The following is a 6711-nucleotide window of genomic DNA, read 5'->3' as shown; positions in this document are numbered from 1 at the left end:
TCCCAGCAGTGAGCCAAAGAGCTGGCAGGAGGCAGATGATCCGCCTCACTTCTCCCACCTCTTTTCCCTCCTCCTCCCTGGGCCTGGACACACCTACTCCAACTTTCTCAGCAGCCTCTGGGCTGGGGCTGTGCTGAGAGCTTCCTGCTCCGTTTCTCTGTGCCCTGTACCTCCCTTTGGAGCCTTCATCTAGGCCCTGGGGGGGGGCAGGGGCTCCATCCCAGCACCCCCATCTTGCAGGAACCCTCCCCACCTGAGGGGCACAGGTAAGACCTAGGAAGAAGGGCCTGGGAGGTCAGGGCTGGGATTATAAAGTGAATTTGTTTTAATGCCTGGTCTCAGAGCAAGCTGGCACAAGCTCCTGGGAAGTGGTGAAGGAACCAGGAGCTGGCAAGACAGACATAGAGGGGTGGACATGGACTCTCTCCTTAGTCTCCCTAGGTGTGCCAGCGACAGTGATGCGGCCGGCCTGCTCCTGAGCACTAATCAACAGGACCGTCAAAGGATGAGATCCTAAACTTGAGGAGAAAGAGGAAAGCTGTATTTGCACCCAGGAAAGACTGGACTTGTGTCTTTTGCCTGGGTTTCAAGGATGAGGTTTCCTGTTACGTGAAGATTTCCTATGGGGTTTTAGAAAGTAAACTGATCCGAGGAGCTAGTGTCTTACGTGTCTGAGGGGCACAGAAACTCCATGGCAGATAAAGCTCCCTGGTAAGGAGGAGGGAAGACTTGGGAGGGGGTTAGACAACAGGGTCACCCATGCTTCGCCCTGTAGTCCTTTAGGGGTGCCCTCCCAGACCCTTGGCTTTCCTGCAATAGGGACGTATGTTGTGACTAAACACTGGGAAAGGGGGTGGTCTGAGAGGCCCTGGAGGTAGGGCTGACTCAGAAGACTGCAGAGATCAACTCTGCTCTCATGTCTTGGGGGAACAGGAGCTGAGGCCAGAGAGCCCAAGTGGAATGCTGAAAAAGCCACCCGGTCTCAGGTCAACCCTCCGTGGGAGAAAGACGGTGTGTGTTCGTCCCTGTGTGGGGAGTGGCAGGGCTGGGCTGAGGCTTGCCAGGAGTTCTCAAAGCCACCTCTGCCCCAGTCAAGATCTAGAGACGATGTCTGGGCTCAGGAAGGAGAAGGGAGGTGGAGAGAGAGAGACCGGGGACCTGCAGTGTTCTAGCCTTCAGCCTCACAGTCAGGTGGGGAGCTGATTTGTCAGCCCATGATAATGATGTTGGCCATCACAGTCGGCATGTGCTGAGCTCTTCCTGTGTGTTGGGGTTTGTGTCGAGCATGTGTGTGTGGTCTTCTTGGTTTTCCTAGCAGACAGTGTGGCAGTGTGAAAAAGGAATTCATTTGTCATGTTTCTGTGATTCTTATGCTGTGTGGCCTGAGACAGGGTTGGGTCTCTCTGGGCTGACATTTCTACAGATGCAGTCAAGGTATTGGGGCCCATGAAGATTCATTCATTTTACTTGAAAATTGTTTTACATTCTGTGGTGTGTGTGTGTGTGTAAGTATGCAGGCATTTGCATGTCACAGCATGCCTGTCCAAGTCAAAGGACAAGTTTCAGGAGTGGATTCTTTCCTTTGACCATGTGGTGACCCAGGAATAGAACCCAGGTCATCAGGCTCAGCAGCAGATTCATTCTCAGTTGGTGCTGGGAATGTAGCTCAGTGTGGAGAGTGTTTACCTAGCACTCACAAGGTCGTGGGTTCTATCCCCTAGTTCTGTATGAACTGGTCACGGTGATACAGGCTTGTCATTCCAGCATTAGTGAGGTAGAAACAGGGAGATTGGAAGTCCAAGGTCATCCATGGCTACATAGTGGGGCTCAAGGCTAGTTTGGGCTACATGAGACCTTCTACCAAAAATAAACAAAGACGTGTGTGTGTGTGTGTGTGTGTGTGTGTGTGTGTGTGTGTGTGTGTGTGTGTGTTCGAATTAGCCCTATGGCCCCATTGGACAGACAGGACAGGAAGAGGGGTCTGCTGGCTGAGTGTGCCAGGGCCCTGTAAGAGGCAGGTATGAGAGTTCCCAGAAGCTTCTGTATGGAGAACCTGCCAAGGTTCTCACAGGAAGATACTGAATCCCCAATGCTGGCTCGTCCAATAGATGGAATAGAGCAATGAGCCTCTTCTCTCTGTGCCTCAGTTTCCTCATCTGTCATATGAGGAAGCCTGAAGAACTAGAATAAGTCAATTTGTCTGTGATTCTATGACTCTCAGCATCTTGCCTGTCAGGACCTGGGGAGCCATGCACTGACCCCTAGCTACTACCTAACAGCCAGGCCTGACTTCTGTGGGACGAACTTCCTGGCTCCTCCAGGCCTGTCCTGGGGAGTGGGGCTGCTCTTCACTTCCTGCCTCTTCTGATGACTTCCTGCCTGATGACTTCTCCCCCTGGTGGGGGGAGGGGGGCTTCGATGGTAGGCTTGAGACAGCAGCCACCACTGGGCCAGCCAGGGTTTCATGAGAGAGGTCAGCAGCAGGTGCTGAACCTCAGAGGGGTGGGAGGAATCATTGTAGGCTGGGACCTTCTGCTACTCCTTGGTGGGCTTGCTCTCTGGGAGCTCCACCACTCCTGGGGTCACCAATACCAACCAAGATAGGGCATACCACGGAATTCTACTGCTCCAACTGTGGTGCTAAGGGCTCCATTTACAGTGGTTGTTCCAAGGTAGCTTTACTGAGAGAGGTGTAATCTAAACCCGGAATGATATTAATTGTGTGACTGGGGCTTCAGCTTCCCTAAAGATCTCCATCTCTTTATTTGAAAAGTGGGGACAGCCACGGTTCCACTCTGTGTGCGCCTGGGTGTTTGCGGAGTGTGTGCCCCAGGGGTGCACCTGCGTGAACAGGCCCCAGAACATCCGTGGATGTCGTCCACCTTGTTTTCTGAGTCAGGGTCCCCCACTAACATGACACAAGGCTGTCTTGCCAGTGAGCCCCTAGTGATCTGCTGGTCTCCACCTACCCAGTGTTGGGATTAAAAACATGCACCAAGCCCAGTTTCTTATGTGGGTTCTGAGGATCGAACTCACGTCCTCATTTTTGCAAGGCAAGCACTTTACTGGCTGAGGCGTCTACCCAGTCTGATATCCCTCTTTTCTTAGAGAATTGGTGTTAAGAATTCAATGAAGTCACACATAGGCCCACTGATGGTTCTTCTCTCTTCCACCTGGGTGGTGTCATCTCAGGGCATCTTGAGTAGCTCCCAGCCTGATCACTGTTAGGTCTGTATTGTTTGGGGTTGCCTCTCTTGCTAGAAAGTCAGTCATGGGACTGTGTTGCTCTCTGTGCAGAGCATGGTGCGTTCTGGATATGATGTGCAAACCAGCAATACGGGAGAGCCTCTATTCTGGTTGCAGATGAGAGGGGCTGTGAGCTAATACCATCACAGGCAGCTCAAGTATTCTCAGAGACCACGAGTGAGACAGACTCAGCGTGGGAGGCTGGTGACTATACCAGGGTCACACAGTAAGTGGGGAAGGCCTGAGATGACCACATCTCTTGCTTTCATTTGCCCCACTCTGACTTAGCCAGTCAGGGCTTGTTTCTCATCAGGCCATTCTTGGGGAATGGTGGATTGACCCCCCAAGTCCCCTAAGGCATGCTGGATGAGCAATGAAATTGATCACTAGATTATAAACTGCTCTCCAGGGGACAGAAACTTATCAGTTGGACCCCTTCCCACACCACTAACACATGTGCATGCATGCACACACATGCACGCATGCACACACACACACACGTGCACACACACACGTGCACACACAGGGTCCTTCACTGTTTCATAGCTCTTTCCACCCAGCGAGCAGATGTCTGTAACTGTCCAATCAGAAGGGTCACAAGCATTCCCAGAATTCCCTGTTGAAGAATTACTGGCGCTGTTTTATAGGTGACACCATAGATTTCAGCATTTATCTAAACCCACATAGTCTGTGTGGAATGAAGTCCTGGGTCAGTTTTCATGCCACAGTAAGCCATTTGAAGTCATGAGGTGTGAATGAGGAGGAGAGGATGCTGCTGGCTTGCTGAGCCCTAAGAGGTGCATGTCTCCAGGCTAGACCATCACACACAGTCGTCATCATCACGGTCACACTCGTTGCCCTCCCCTGGCTCTTTCTGTCACCTTTGTTTTCACTGTGAGAACAGACTCAGAAAGGTTAACTTCTCCCTGTATGTCACACAGTTTCTGTTGTCTAAGGCTCACTTGATAAGGTTGGGAAGGCCAGCCTGGGCTACATGAGACCCTGACTCAAATAAAGCAAAATAACAGTACCTGGTAGAGACAGGTCACACACAGATGCTTTAACATCTCCAGGTAGACAGTAAAACATAGGCAAAGCCAGGCTGGCACAGAGACCAGCAGGATCATTGTATGTACACAGTACAACGTAGCTATGGATTTCACATAGTTGACAGGGAACGGCAGAGGAGAGCACATCTCACAGAGAGAAAGCAGCGTACGCAGAGACGGCAGGAAGCCTTCCAGTGTAGAACCCTTCCTGCTGGTGGAGAGCACTGGGAAGCTGTCCTGGGGGGGTAGAGTAAGCTGGACTGTCAAGGGAATGAAGCTTGGTTTGATTGCTTGCTTTTATGTGTTGAGACAGTCGCTCACACTACAGCTCAGGCCATCCTGGAACTCACTGTGTAGCCCAGACTGGCTTAAAATTTGCAGCAACCACCCCTGCCTCAGTCTTGCAAGTGTTAGGATTATAGACACATGTCATCCAATTTGCTCCTTAAGACACTTTTAAGAACTGTTTTTGAGACAGAGTCTCACTATGTAGCCCAGGCGGGCCTCTGACTCCTGGCTCTCCCACTTCAGCCTCCTAAGCACTGGCATGCCAGGTATGGGTCACCATGCCTGGAGCATGGCCTTGTTAAATATAGACGGGAGAGGATCATTCATATATATCCATTGTTAAGGCCCCTCATTCTTTGCCTTTAATAACTATGCCTCCTGAGATGGCTCAGCGGTTAAGAGCACTGATGATTCTTCCAGAGGTCCCAAGTTCAATTCCCAGCAACCACAAGGTGGCTCGTGACCATCTATAATGTGGTCAGATGCCCTTTTCTGGCCTGCCGGTGTATATGCAGGCAGAGCACTGTATACATAATAAGTAAATAAATGTTTTTAAAAAACCAAAACAACAACAATAACAAACAACCATGCTTTTCTCAAGATTCTGGCCCAGATTTCTTTTGGAAGCAAATCCATCTGGCTCAGTCCATCTGGATCTCCCTACACATTCTTGCATTACATATGTATTTATGTATTTATTTACTGTATGTGTGGTCAAGGGAGTCCCACAGCACAGCTCGTACTAAAAGGCTAATTGCCAGGAGTCAGTTCTCTCCCTCTAGGGGTTGAACCTAAGTTGTCAGGCTTGGTGGCAGGTGCCTTTACCCACTGAGCCATCTTTCTGGGTCCCATCCCCACAAGTCTAAAAGCAGAAGGACATTATATACCTCAGGGCCATGTGTAACTTGCCCTCTATAAGCATGGAAGGACATGAAGAAACTTAGGTTCCAATGTCTTGCTAGGCACATCGGTCTGAGAATGGGAGCCAAACTTGAGACAGGGGCTAGATTAAAGGTTAAGGTGGCCTGTCGCCCCATAGGCTAGTCCAGGGCTTGAGATGCCTTCATTGCTCATGGGGTAACTCAACACCTGTCTCTAAACTTATTTCCATCTGCAGTGGAGAAGAATTCAGTTTGCACATTTTGCAGCTTCAAGCTTGCAGAAGACAGCAGCTGCTTCTTGCCTCCCTCTCTCTCAGTGTTCTTCCTAGTTCTGAGGTCATGACAGCCTGTGCAAGGCCACCAGTGTGGCCAGAGTACAGCAGTGCTCTTCCCCAGCAGGCCCAGTGGGAGCCATTGCAGCAGCAGCAGAAGCAGCTGCAGCAGCAGCTCCCCTGGTCTCCCATGCCCACGGCTAGGCTGAGCAGGATGGTACATGCCAGTGTGGGATAACGTCAGCTTGCGGGAGTGTGTTGACTTGCATGTATTCACGTGCCTGGAATCAGAGCTGCTGTCTATGCCCTCCCTCCGGTCCTCCCAACACATTTGGGACCCAAGGGTCCTGAACTGTATTGCTCTGGACCCCTGAGAGGTCAGCTGGGGAAACAGAGAGGTCAGGGAGGTCTGTATGTGTGAGTTCTGCAGCCGCTTTTTGGGCTGATCGTCACTGTCTATCTGTAGTCCAGGACATCCACTTTCACCTCAACAGAGGGTGCACACTACCCGCCACGTTACAGGTAACACTCACATGTTACAGGTAACAGAGTCACTAGCCTGTGCTAATTGAACATGTGTCAGCCGCTATAGGCGAAGAGGAGGTCCTGAAGTTTTGGGAACTGATTCAACCCTCAGGATCTCAGACCCTTAGATTCAGACTAATACCCTGGCCCTGCAGGACCCCTGTATCAAGTCCCGGCACAGAGCCTGGCCAGTGTCTAATATAACCTTTTAAGTTCTTTGCGTAAACTTTCAAAGAGAGCGCACTAACCCTGTGCCGTAGTTGCTGAGTTTTCATAAAGTAAAAGGGACCGGAGGCCAACTGGAGCCTAAAGCAGATGTCACAGCCCCCAGGAGCCCTCCTAAGATCGCCTGCCATGCTTAGCTGCCGCTTTGTAGCACATGACCCATATTCAGCTGGCCACCTCTGAGCAGCGACACCTCCCTTCTCAGATGATGCACTCCAGTCACAG

The 6711-nt window shown here is 51.0% G+C and overlaps 1 protein-coding gene across 1 annotated transcript in view; it reads left to right on the top strand.

Annotated features, from left to right (window-relative positions):
* The first annotated feature begins 135 nt into the window (after window positions 1–135).
* Fat2 (FAT atypical cadherin 2) overlaps window positions 136–6711 on the top strand; it is an 80259-nt gene continuing 73683 nt past the window's right edge. Inside the window, exon 1 of the mRNA XM_051168183.1 lies at window positions 136–266. The gene's annotated coding sequence lies outside the window, so the exon portion shown is untranslated. The remainder of the gene's footprint in view (window positions 267–6711) is intronic.

The sequence above is a fragment of the Acomys russatus genome, chromosome 25 (assembly GCF_903995435.1).
Source record: "Acomys russatus chromosome 25, mAcoRus1.1, whole genome shotgun sequence".
Lineage (NCBI taxonomy): Eukaryota > Metazoa > Chordata > Mammalia > Rodentia > Muridae > Acomys > Acomys russatus.
Note: the sequence above shows the minus strand (reverse complement) of the source record. Positions and strands in the feature narration are given on the sequence as shown.